Consider the following 12183-nt stretch of genomic DNA (forward strand, 5'->3'; position numbering starts at 1 on the left):
CTACCCGAGAAGTTCGCGTGGCGCCCCCTTACGGCGAACCGGGGTGACGTCACGGCGAGGGTAGAATTTTTCCCCGACTCGGCCCCGTACGCCCTGTAGAGGTTGTGGCGACATTAGCTGTCTTCACGCTCGTTTCTATTTAAATTTTTTGTGCGTGTCCTTCGTAGGAGGTGTAAATTTTAATACGCGTGGCTTTATTGTAGCCTGTAGCTGCAGGCGAAACTACAACCAACATTTCAGGCTTGGACAGGGCAGGCAACGCATGAATCGCAGCTGGTTTATGAAAATAAAGAAATGTGGACACAATTGCAGGAGCATTCCTATATATTTACATCTCACACAATAAATGTTGTTGATGGTTTGAATGAATTGGCAAGTTATGTATACTATTTTGTGTTTTTTTTTTTTTCTGTTTTTAAACACAGCAGTTAAAGCACAAAAGCTGCGTGCTGCTCGAGCGACATGCTAAATACAGTCTGGGCCATGGAGAACGAATCACAAGTGAGACAGCCCAAGTACAGCGGCAAAGTAAAGAAAGAAGGAATATTTATTTATATACATTGCTCGCATTTGACCTTTGCTGGATTCGGATAGTATTTCAATGGACTCCACTGGTGGTATCTGTCGACTTGATTATATTATCCCTCGAGTAATGCTCAACAAACGTAATCGATGGTGTCTAGCCCGTTATTAGTCCCTTAGGCTCTAAAATTGAGATTTTAGCTGAATAAAATTGTCCCGAAGCTAAATTACCAGAATCTTTTCTCACGCAAATTGTCATCCTTCACAGGTTTCACATTTTCTTCAAGTAGTGCAGCATCTGCCACTGGACTACCGTTCGAATGCTCGCGGTTCCTCCTGTTTTCCTCTGTTGTCAGAGAGTCCATCTGTAGGGAGTTTGGAGGCTGAGGAAGCTTTTGGGGACCTGCAGCAGTGTCTCTTTTTATTCGAAATGACAATTCAAACTAAACGGTGTATTTTCCGAGTACCCAAAATTAGAATAAAGAAAGAATGTCAGGAAAAAGTATAAACATTCCAAATTACAGTACTATTGCTGTGCATATTTGGGCAGTTCACCAGATCTCATACAGGACGGGGGATGTTAAGTAACGAAGGATTTTGTTTGAAATAAGTAAGATTTGTTTTAGAAAAGTCCATCTTTCTACAGTTGCGTCGGCATTGTTTTTTTATCTGCCTATGTGTCCACATTTTTGGGCGTTTGCTCGCAGACCCGCGGCAGGGGGTGAGAGCGTGAACGGGGAGTCGTCTTGTTCTCTCACGTGCGGGGGGCATCGAGCAGCCGCGGGGCTCGGTGGGGAAGAGTCGGAACCCGGTCGTTAACAAACGGATTAGGTTGCAGTTTGGGGCGCCGGAGCACCCGTGTCTTGGGCTTCTGTCCGCACTTGTGGCTTTTAAACGGGTGTGCTTGTACCCGGTGTATTTCTCCGCTTAGTGTGGAAACTTCGCTTTTATTCGACGCAATAACTTAACTGGGTGGTGCCAGCCAGGCGGCGACGAAAGCATGTAGTGAAGGAATTAGGGTTTGACCGTTGAGGTTTCGGAGGGGGGTCACGTTGACAGCTCGCTGATCATTGGGTAAGAGTGTACCACGTGACGATGGGCGAATTTGAAGTGATGGGTCCGTCTCTGGAGGGAAATGAGGCCCCTACGAGTCTAAAAAAGGGGTGCCGAGAGGATTCTCGGGGAAATTCGACTTTTGAGATGAGGAAAATTCGGCTCTTGAGACTGGGGACTAAAGCATGGGTTTTAATTTTGAAAGTTTTGTATATTACCGTTGACTTGTCGTTTTGTTTTGAAATAAACGTGGCCACACTGGCCACTGTAATCCAACCAACGTCGTAATGTGTCCAGCGGGATCAAACAACTTTTTTTTTGTTGTTTTTTTTTTTTAATTTTTGGGGGACTTTTATTGGGCGAACACCATCGTCGGTCGTTGCCATCCTGACCGGCCCCCTCCCTTCCGAAAGTTGACTGGGGACAATACGGCAGTTTTTCCTGCTACCATACCAAGTAATTTCCAGTAATTGTGCATCTTCTAAAAAATGAAACATGCGTGCATACATGTATCAACTATATAATTAATTCACGAAGAAGCTACATTTATGTAAACCAATTCTGTTCCACGAGCACTTCAAAGGCTTTTAGAACCTCGGCCTTTAAAACATCTGCGAACCAGCGCATGCAGAGTGGCACGCGCAGAGTCGGGGTCGCGAGCTAATTTGCCGACCGACCAAAGGCCCTTGACACAAATGCCACTTCAAATGCTTGCAGAGCGGGATGTAATATTCTCCTAAATCATGGAGATTCAAATAACCGAATCGCAGCGTCTGAAACACTTACGCCGCCGCTTCACCGACCCCTCACAATATTGCCGTGTGTCAAGTGGACGGACTGGGAGGTTTCGGGATTTGTAACCCAATTATAAAGGTAAAAATGACAAGCAGGCTTATAAAATGTACGGAAGCACGTCAATATCGGACTAACCTAGCGTCTTGTACATCGGGCAAACCAGGTCCCGCTCCTCGAAGTGTTTGGCGGCACACAACGCCAAACCAGGAAACCGGTGCAAAGAAGCGAGCCGGATGCGAGATCGCGGAGCGGAGTCCTTCCCCTGACGTCACGGTACACCTCACCCAATCAGCGCGCGGCGACCGCAGCGACGTTTGTGTTCGCTCTCAGGGCTAGTTTTCCCAACTGAGTGGTTCTGGTAACGCTGAGTTGAACCAATGATTCCTGTGTCAGTTCCTGTATTGGTTCATCACAACGAGGCAACTTTGAGAGCCGAGTACCCAACGTGCCCTATCGCGGCACACGCGAAAGATTTTTTCGGATGCGCTCCTAGTTTTGGCTGCACGAAAATCAAAGGAGCTCACCGTCAACGGTACAGACGGGAAACCATCGAGGCCGTCCTCATCGAGAACGCAAGAAACAACGTCTCATCGGCTTCTCTGGCATTATCTAGACAGGAAATAAAATTTCTTAGGCCAGAGCTGGAAAAGTCACGGAACTCAACTTTGAAAGAACAGACGTCACCATAGCACAGGGCTTCGCCCCCCCCCCCCCCCCCCCCTTTCCCTCCACTTAGAAGGAACAGACGTTACCATGACAAAGCGCTTCGCGCTCTTTCCCCTCCTCTTTCCTTCGGCTTCTCATTCCCATTCTCCCTCTCCTCCCCCCCCCCCCCCCCTCATTTGCGTAAAAAATTCGAGCAAAGAGTGAATATTTGTCACGAGGATTAAACGTCGTTATCTGAAAGAGTTTGGTCGTCCTTGTACGTTTTCAAGTATTCATTAAAACAACGCGCTCGAATCAATTGAGACCTGCGTGTGTCCGGTCCCCTGTCCACTTTGTCGTCCGTCGTCTCCAGTTAGAATCATGTCTCCCCTGTTTATTAAACTTGTCTTCTAATATCGGTCCAAATGCAAGCCTTGATTTGTGTGCGTCCGTTTTTGTTTTGTTTTTGTAATTTTTTTATACGTGTGTTTGTTTGGTCCTTTTGTTGTACGTGGTCTCCGGTTAGAATCAGCCCGAATGGTTCTTAACCCTGTCTTCTATCATCATTCCCGATGCAAGCCTTGATTCGTGTTCGACAGTTTTAGAGCGCAGCTCTTTGGCGCCCGTTTCCGCGTTGAGCGGCGTTGGCGTCGCCGTCGCCGTCGGCGTAACCGCGCGCATTGCATTAGGGAACGTCACAGTTCCCCCGCTAAATTTAGTGGGGAAACTGAATTGGTGTTTAGGTCATGTGACGACAGTTTTACCCCTACGTTTAGCGGGGAAACTGAATGCGCAGTGTAAATTATATGGGACGTCACAGACCTTCACACGAATGCAGATTCCCCGCTAAACTTAGCGGGGAATTCAGTTGCTGTTGAGGTTACGTGACGTCCATTTCCCGCTCAATCTAGCAGAGTACATTGAATTTGTTCACAGGTGGCGTGACACGAAGTCATGTGACGTCACTTTCCCCGCTAAATTTAGTAGGGACATTGAATTAGTCTTGAGGTCACGTGGCGTCAATTTTCCAGCTAAATTAGCGGGGAAGCTGTGGGAAGAAAGGAGGGTAGGGAGGAGGAGGGGAGGGTACGGACGAGGAGGAGGGGAGGATATGGAGGAGAAGGATACGAAGGAGAAAGAGGGCGCGGTAGAGAAGGAGGGTGCAGAACCAGTATGTGAGGAGAGTGATCTATATTTGTATATATATACGAGGGTGGTCCGATAAGTACTTAGCCTACAAAAGAAAAACAAAAATTTTGAAAACGTGGCAATTTATTTTTCAATATAGTCTCCTTTTAGTTCGATACACTTTACCCAGCGATGCTCCAACTTTTTTAACCCATCTGAGAAATACGTTTTCTCGAGGTCTGCAAAGTAGGTTTCCGTGGCGGCGATGACCTCCTCATTCGGCTCAAATTTCTGCCCTGCGAGTGACTTTTTCAAGTTTGGAAACAAAAAGAAGTCGCACGGGGCCAAATCTGGAGAATACGGTGGATGGGGCAGCAGTTCGTAGCCCAATTCGACCAATTTGGCCGTGGCGAGGGTGGAGGTGTGAGCCGGTGCGTTGTCATGGTGGAAGAGCACTTTTTCCTTCGCTAAATGGGCCGTTTTTTCTGCAATTCGGTGTCGAATCGGCCCAATAATTCGGCATAGTACAGCCCTGTGACCGTTTCGCCCTTGTCCAGGTAGTCGATGTAGATCACACCTTGTGAATCCCAGAAAACGGTGGCCATCACCTTTTCGGCCGATAGGACAGTCTTCGCCTTCTTCGGAGCACGTTCGCCGGGTGAAGTCCACTGTTTCGACTGTTCCTTGGTCTCCGGTGTGTACCAGTGGATTCATGCTTCGTCGACGGTCACGAAACGACGCAGAAACTCTTTCAGATTGCGCTTAAACAGCATCAAACACTGCTCTGAAGTGGTCTCACGGTTGCGCTTGTTGTCCGGAGTGAGCAAACGCGGCACCCATCACGCCGACAGTTTTCTCATGCCAAAATTTCAAGTAGGATATAACCCACGCGGTGTTTTGAGATGCCTACTGTCTCAGCTATCTCGCGCACCCTCAATCGGTGGCCTGCCTATACGAGATCGTGGATTTTTGTCACATTATTCTCAGTGGTAGCCGTTTTCGGGGCACCTGGGCGTGACCCATCAAAAACTGACGTGCGACCACGTTGAAACTCGTTAAACCAATTTTTGACGGTCACCATCGGAGGAGAAGAGTCACCGTACACAGAATCCAAGCGCTCTTTGATTTCACTGCGTGATTTCCCCTCCAAAAACAACAATCGAATCACCGACCGATATTGCTCTTTTTCCGTTTTTCTAAAATTCGCGGACATACCCGCTTCCACATGCGGTAAAAACAAAACTACGAGTCCGATTCGCTTGAAGTTTTGATAGTAGCCGTCTACGAGAATGTGCTACACAATAGTAAATTTCTCTTGTGATAGTGGCGCCATCGGGCGGTGAGGCTAAGTACTTGTCAGACAACCCTCGTATATATGTATATATATATATATATATATACAGAGAGAGAGAGAGAGAGACCCTTTCAGGCAACATTTCATGGGCGCCGCCATCTTTGCGTCACGTGACCCTGCCGCCATAGCTGACCTTCAGTTTCTCGCCGTTGCTCCGCGTTGTATGCTGCACCGGCCACTACCGGAGCTTTGTTTTCGTGTTCCTTACGTTCCGCGTTGAAATCGTGTGTTTTCTTTAGGTCTTTTCGATATTTTGGGCTTTCACTTAATCATTCGATATGTACTTTTCAGCATGGCTCTTATATTTTCTTATTTATGGACTGGAATCGGACTGCGAATGGATCGACGATGCAAGATTGTGGCCGGCTTCAGTGACCATGTAAGTCAAATTCTTACGTTTTTGTCGCTAATAAAGGGCAGTCAACACCATTGCGACCTATTCAAATTTCAACTGACGCAGTAATTAGGTTCTCGCAGTCGTGCTTCTCGCTGCATGTGCGCGCTCATTTCCGTAAAGCCGAAACGCATGTAAGCGATTTAGCGTGCGACGAGTCGAGCGACGGCGACAACGACGGGAGTCATCGACGAGCAACGGAGATTTCTCACTGTCGCCCATCGCATCGCTTGGTTTTCGGATTTCTAGAGAACTTAGCACCCACCGTCTTCGTCGCTTGCTCCCGTCGCTTCCATGCGGTTTGCCTCGTCGCGCGACTGACTGAGCGACAGCGAAGCGGGTCGCCGTCGCTTGTATAGTTGCTCGCCAAATCGCTTACATGCGCTTTATACTTAATATCGAGGCACTAATGGTTCAATGCTGTGTGCATCGATATTAATTAAGGATAAACCGCATGCAAGCGATTTGGCGAGCAACGAGACAAGCGAAGGCAACCCGCTTCGCTGTCGCTCGGTCAGTCGCGCGACGAGGCAAACCGTATGGAAGCGACGGGAGCAAGCGACGAAGACGGTGAGCGCTAAGTTCTCTAGAAATTCGAAAACCGAGCGATCCGACGGGCGACAGTGAGAAATCTCCGTTGCTCGTCGATGACTCTTGTCGTTGTCGCCGTCGCTCGACTCGTCGCACGCTAAATTGCTTACATGCGGTTCGGCTTTACGGAAACGAGCGCGCACATGCAGCGAGAAGCACGACTGCGAGAGCCTATAATTACTGCGTCAGTTGAAATCTGCCTAGATCGCAATGGTGTTGACTACCCTTTATTAGCGACAAAAACATAGGAATTTGATGAACTTACATGGTCTCTGAAACCTAGACTATAATATTGTATCGTCGACCCATTCGCTGTCCGATTCCATTCCAAAAATAAGAAAATTCAAGAGCTATGTTGAATGTGGATATGAAATGATTAAATGAAAGCCCGAAATATCGAAAAGACCTAAAGAAAACACACGATTTCAACGCGGACTGTAAAGAACATGAAAACAAAGCTCCGGTGGTGGCCGGCGCAGCACATAATGCGGAGCAAGGGCGAGAAACTGAAGGCGAGAACGGAGTGGGGAAAACAACTTTTGTCTGAATTTTGAGCGACGGGCTAATCTTCCAGGGAGACAATGGAGCAAGATGGGACTCCAGGCTTTTCTAGGGAGCCTTCATGTGAAGGCTCCCTAGAAAGCACCCTAGGCTTTTCGTCTTGAACTGTTTGGTAGAATGCGCGATTTATGAGTTGAGGAGGAAAGCTAAACAGGAAAAAGTTGGAAAAGCGTTTTATGACCCCTTTAAGACTTGTGGCTTTTTTCCTTTTTTTTTTTTTTTTTTTTTTTGCCGTGTCTTTTTTTTACGGTGGAAGTCCAGCTCGCCTGTGCTTTTACTTTTTCTTCGTTATCTTTCGACTTTGACTTAGCGTTGTGGAAGCCACGAAAGGGATATTAGAATTTTCCCCCTCCGATGGAAACAAATACGACTTTGGGGGGTTAGGTTCGCCCTCCGATGGATACAAAGGCCACTTTCATGGGCTCGGTTCCCTCTCGGATGAATACAAAGGCCGCTTTCTTAAAAAGTGGGGGACGGAGGCAAGTTGGCATCACTCTCTAACCATTATCTATTCATTTAAGCGTAACACGGGGCGTTTCCAGAGAACTATCCTTTCAACTGCGGATGAATTTGAAACGGGCGCGTCACGCTTATGGGAGGAGCTTCTCCTACCTTCTTGCCTACATGTTTCCGGAGCGGCGGAAACATGTAGGCACCCATATAGGAAACATTTTTCCTACACACGTCCCGCTTACCGCGTGCGTCTGTTGACGATGGAAAGAGATGACGACAACGACGAAGCACATTAGTTGAAAACACGCGGGATACGTTGTGCAGAGGATCCCAGGATAATCGATAGATGGCGGTAGGTAAATATGTTGTTGCCAGATGCCAGCCAATCCTGTTTAAGGCCAGCATTCTCTTCTTTTTTTTTTCTTTTTTTTCGCATACTGTATCTTGGAGAGGCTTATGATCGGTTTTTAGCGAAAAAGCGACATTGGGCTAGAAGAGGTTAAAGGGATACTGAACCGAAATTTTGAGCTCACAAAACAAATCTTGACTGATAGGCGGGACGTTACAAAACCCAAAAACATCACACATACAGCGATATTTAACTGATGGCCGTATTTTTGGAAAAGAAGTGCGCGATTGAACACAGCCGACGAGGCCGACGATACAACTCACGTCACGATTCTCATTCCCTCTCCTCCTCGCTACGTTTCGTCGAGCTGGTGAACCGAGGCGAGAAGGAGAGAACCGAAGCCAGGCGGACAATGACGTCATAGCCCTCGTTTGATCGCGCCCTTTTTTTTTCAAAAGTACGGCCATCTGTTTGCGATATCGATCTATGAGTGATGTTTTGGAGTTCGTAGCGTACCGCAACGCTTCTGCAGCCTTATTTTCCGGTTATGACACGTCAAAAATAAAATGTGAGATAACTATACTGCTGGGACCTATTGTATGTTAACTATAATCCTGCTAAATTTGTTTTGAAAATGGCGCGATAGTTTCGTGGATAAATCGATTTATATGCGGGTCCAAGAGATATTGGAAGCTGTTAATTTTGACTGCGACCCGCTGGCGACCAGCTCCAGCGACGGCGGGTTACGGACGAACTCGCCGTGGTCACCGTCGTCCGGGAATATCTCGTAGGCGCATGTGGAGGGTCAACGGGCCAGGGGCAAGAGCGAGAATACCGTTCGGGTTGCCGAGCTACGTGAGCGGTTTTGATCGTACCGTGGCGAGGAGAGCTTGGGCGATCATGGGGGCGCCTAGAATGAGAAAGCATTCATGATCACGTGGTTTATGGACACCACGGTGTGACAAACTTGGGCAGTGTTGCCTGGTCGCCAAATGAAAATGATAAAAATTCGTAAATTGATTATTGCAATTACAAGAGCTCTAAAAATCGTGTAACTTGGTGTCTATAGACCATTCCATTTAGCGCTCTCTGGGCGGCACCATTTTGTTCGACCGCAGCGCCCTCTCCACACATCCGGGAAGTTCAGCGGGTTCGGCGGGGTAAAACGAGAGAGAGGGCACGCGCACGACTCCGCTAGCAGACGACAAACCGGGAGGTTGCCGTTCTCCATCTTTGGGCTGTATCGGCGGGCTCTACCGAACACAGAACTCTCGCTCGTGGCTGCCGTTGCGAAGTGGTTCGCGTTCTTAGAATAGTTGTGGCTACTCCAAAATCAGCCTATAGTCTCTGTTGTTCGATTTTGCTAAATGAACAACTAGCATATCGTTTTTCCGTTACTTAAATAGCAGTTAAGTCAGCCGGCAGTACTACCCTCAACTACTGCTTGTATTGCGGCAGGAGAGCACGTTTTATTTATTATTTCAGACTTCCACTCATGGTCGCTAAAGGCCTACACCAGTACGAACTTTTGTACGATAAGAAAGGTGCAGCAACCGGATTTACTTTTCCCCAAAGAGGCCGACCAATCTGACAGTTTTTCCTTTTTTTTTTTTCTTTTTTTTTTTTTTGCACGCAAGTAACAGCGCAATTGGACCCTGTGAGTCTTTTTATCTAGCATAATATTACACGACAACTGGCATACCAAAATATGCGTATCTGCGCTTGAAAGTTCCAAAATGACGCGATTTTATACAGAGTTTGCACGCCAGCCGGACGCTAGCTACAGCCCGCTCGGCGGAGCGGACGACATACGGGGTGAGAGGGGGAGTGCATTCTTTTTCTCTTTTACCCTCTCTGCTATGACCCTAATGGAACGGTCTATACTAAGTAGCCTATGAGCATTCCATTTCAAGAATAATCTATCCGTTTAATTTTCGTGTCATAACCCCTTTAAAGGGATACTTCAACGAAATTTGAAATATTCCCGTCGTGTTCAAAAATAGGTTGAATATGATCCACAATATCCGTAAATGACAATCGCATGTTTGTATTTTGATCCTGGTGGCTGTATTTTTCGTTATAAACGGCCCACTGTGGCAAGCGCTCGGAGAAGGCCCAGCCAGTGGCGTACCAACTTGTTTTTGAGTGGGGGGGCAAACCAGGCACCCTGCTACCCCCCCCCCCCCCCCCCCCCCGCCCCTTGGGGCCGGCGGACACTGAACTTTGTTTCTATTAGGGAGGTAGTTTCTATCTACCAACGTTTTTCTAAGCACTGAGGTGAAGACAAGCTCTTACACACTACATAGTAATGGTGGGATGATGACATCTGCGTTTTGAGGAGTATTTGCTGTATGCGGTATGATGCTGTATGATGCTGTATGATGCTGTATGATGCTGTATGATGGGGAGGGAGAGAGGAGGCCCCATCAAAATGGAAAATTTCGGCGGGGGGGGGGGGGGGGGCGAAGGGCAGGCCCCATGCCCCCCCCCCCCCTTCCCCCCGCCACCCCCTGGATACGTGCCTGGCGCCGATCATATCCAACGTTGCTATACCCCGTTTACCCGTACAGCGCAGCGGAGGCAAAAAGCGTGAACTGGGCGTACACGTCTCGAAGCTGCGATCTCGTGCTTAATAGTGAATGGAGTACAGGAGCGATCAAACATATGTGTGTGCTCTGTTTGGTTCTTTTAATATGGCAAGAAATGTGTCCCTGAGTACGGGACCGACGAAACAAAACAGCCTTACCACTTTTCCTAGTTACTGTTACATTTTTCTCAGAAAGGACCTCCGCTATTTCAGGGGGGGGGGCAAAACACATACCTTGCCCCCCCACTCTGAGAAGTGGGGGAGCAAGCGCCCCCCTTGCCCCCCCGGTTGATACGCCCATGGGCCCAGCTTAGAGCACGTGACATCCAACGCAATCGTGACTTAGGTCGTCTCAAGACGAGCAAAGCTACGGCGAGGCTGACGTCGAGAGGATGGCCTAGTCGTTCCAGCCACCGAAGCGGCTGCTTTTGTACGAATTTCGAGTGACGGGTTAATCTTCTATAATCTTTTAGAGGACAAGAGCGACTTCTGCGACACACAAAAGGGATTCTCGGGAAGAGGGGAGTTCCTCCTTCCCCCCCTTCTCTCGTCGTGGCCGGAGACGAGACAACCTCCGTCACTAGCTGTCAAAGTTCCTAGACAAGCATTACAAACAAGGCGTTAGCAACATCCACCAGGTGCTCTTTGCTAATCGTTTAATTCGTTTTAAAATTCCTTTTCAAGACTTTTTTAACAAGATATTGGTATGTTCCATATGATACTGCTCTTTTGAACACATATAGACCAAAAAATGAGCGCCGAAATTTCGTTGTAGTATCCCTTTAAAGGGATACTACAATGAAATTTCGGCGCTTATTTTGTGGTCTATATGTGTTCAAAGGAGCAGTATCACATTGAACAAACCAATATCTTGTTAAAAAGTCACGAAAAGGAATTTTAAAACGAATTAAACGATTAGCAAAGAGCACCTGGTGGATGTCACTTTTAAAAACCAGCAGCTACTTCCAACGGCTCGGTTGTAACGCCACAACGCTGACAACGCCACTAAGGGAGGAGGAGGAGGACAAAACATATTTATTAAGCGTTTTACGCTGTGGGGTGGATCCTCAATTGAGGTACCCATGTGCCGTCTTGGCTCGATCGGCCCTCTCCACCAGCAAGAGCTGATCTTGAGGGAGGGAGCTGGACAGCAGTGTCTCCCACTGCTCGGGGGTAGGGGAAGGAAAAGGGGGTGACATGTCTGGGTTGCTGTCGCACTCCCATATGATGTGTCTCAGGGTGACGGGTTGGTTACAGAATTGACATTGGGCGTCGAATTGTGTGGGGAATAGCAGGTGCATCCTAATTGGATGGGGAAATGTGTTAGTCTGTAGTAATCTGAGTGTGGTTTCCTGACTTCTCGTGAGGGAAGGGTGTAATGCGGGTAATGTTCTTCTATTGAGCCTGTAATGTTGTGTAATTTCTTGATAGGTCGTGAGGGGTGTGGGTTCCAGTGTCTCCTCCGTGGCCTGGTGGGAGAGGTCTCGGGCCGTGAGATGGGCGTGTTCGTTGCCTCTCATGGAGGAGTGGGCTGGGGTCCACACAATGTCGAACTGCCTGTCCGGTGCCTTGTTTTCTAGGATACCGTCGTGACAGGTGCCACCCAGCCCGACTGGAAGCTACGGCATGCCTCTTGCGAATCCGTGATTATTGTGGGGGTTTTGGTTTGTGTGAGGGCGAGGGCGATGGCAAGCTCTTCTGTTTCTTTAGCTGTTCCCCGTGGGACGGAGGCGCTGGTCAGGTACTTGTGC

At 48.2% G+C, this 12183-nt stretch overlaps 1 pseudogene; it reads right to left on the reverse strand.

Moving 5' to 3' along the window:
• Positions 1–4730: 4730 nt before the first annotated feature.
• On the reverse strand, positions 4731–5356 carry LOC121837050 (annotated as a pseudogene).
• Positions 5357–12183: the final 6827 nt, after the last annotated feature.

The sequence above is a fragment of the Ixodes scapularis genome, unplaced genomic scaffold (assembly GCF_016920785.2).
Source record: "Ixodes scapularis isolate PalLabHiFi unplaced genomic scaffold, ASM1692078v2 PGA_scaffold0__279_contigs__length_252992795, whole genome shotgun sequence".
NCBI lineage: Eukaryota > Metazoa > Arthropoda > Arachnida > Ixodida > Ixodidae > Ixodes > Ixodes scapularis.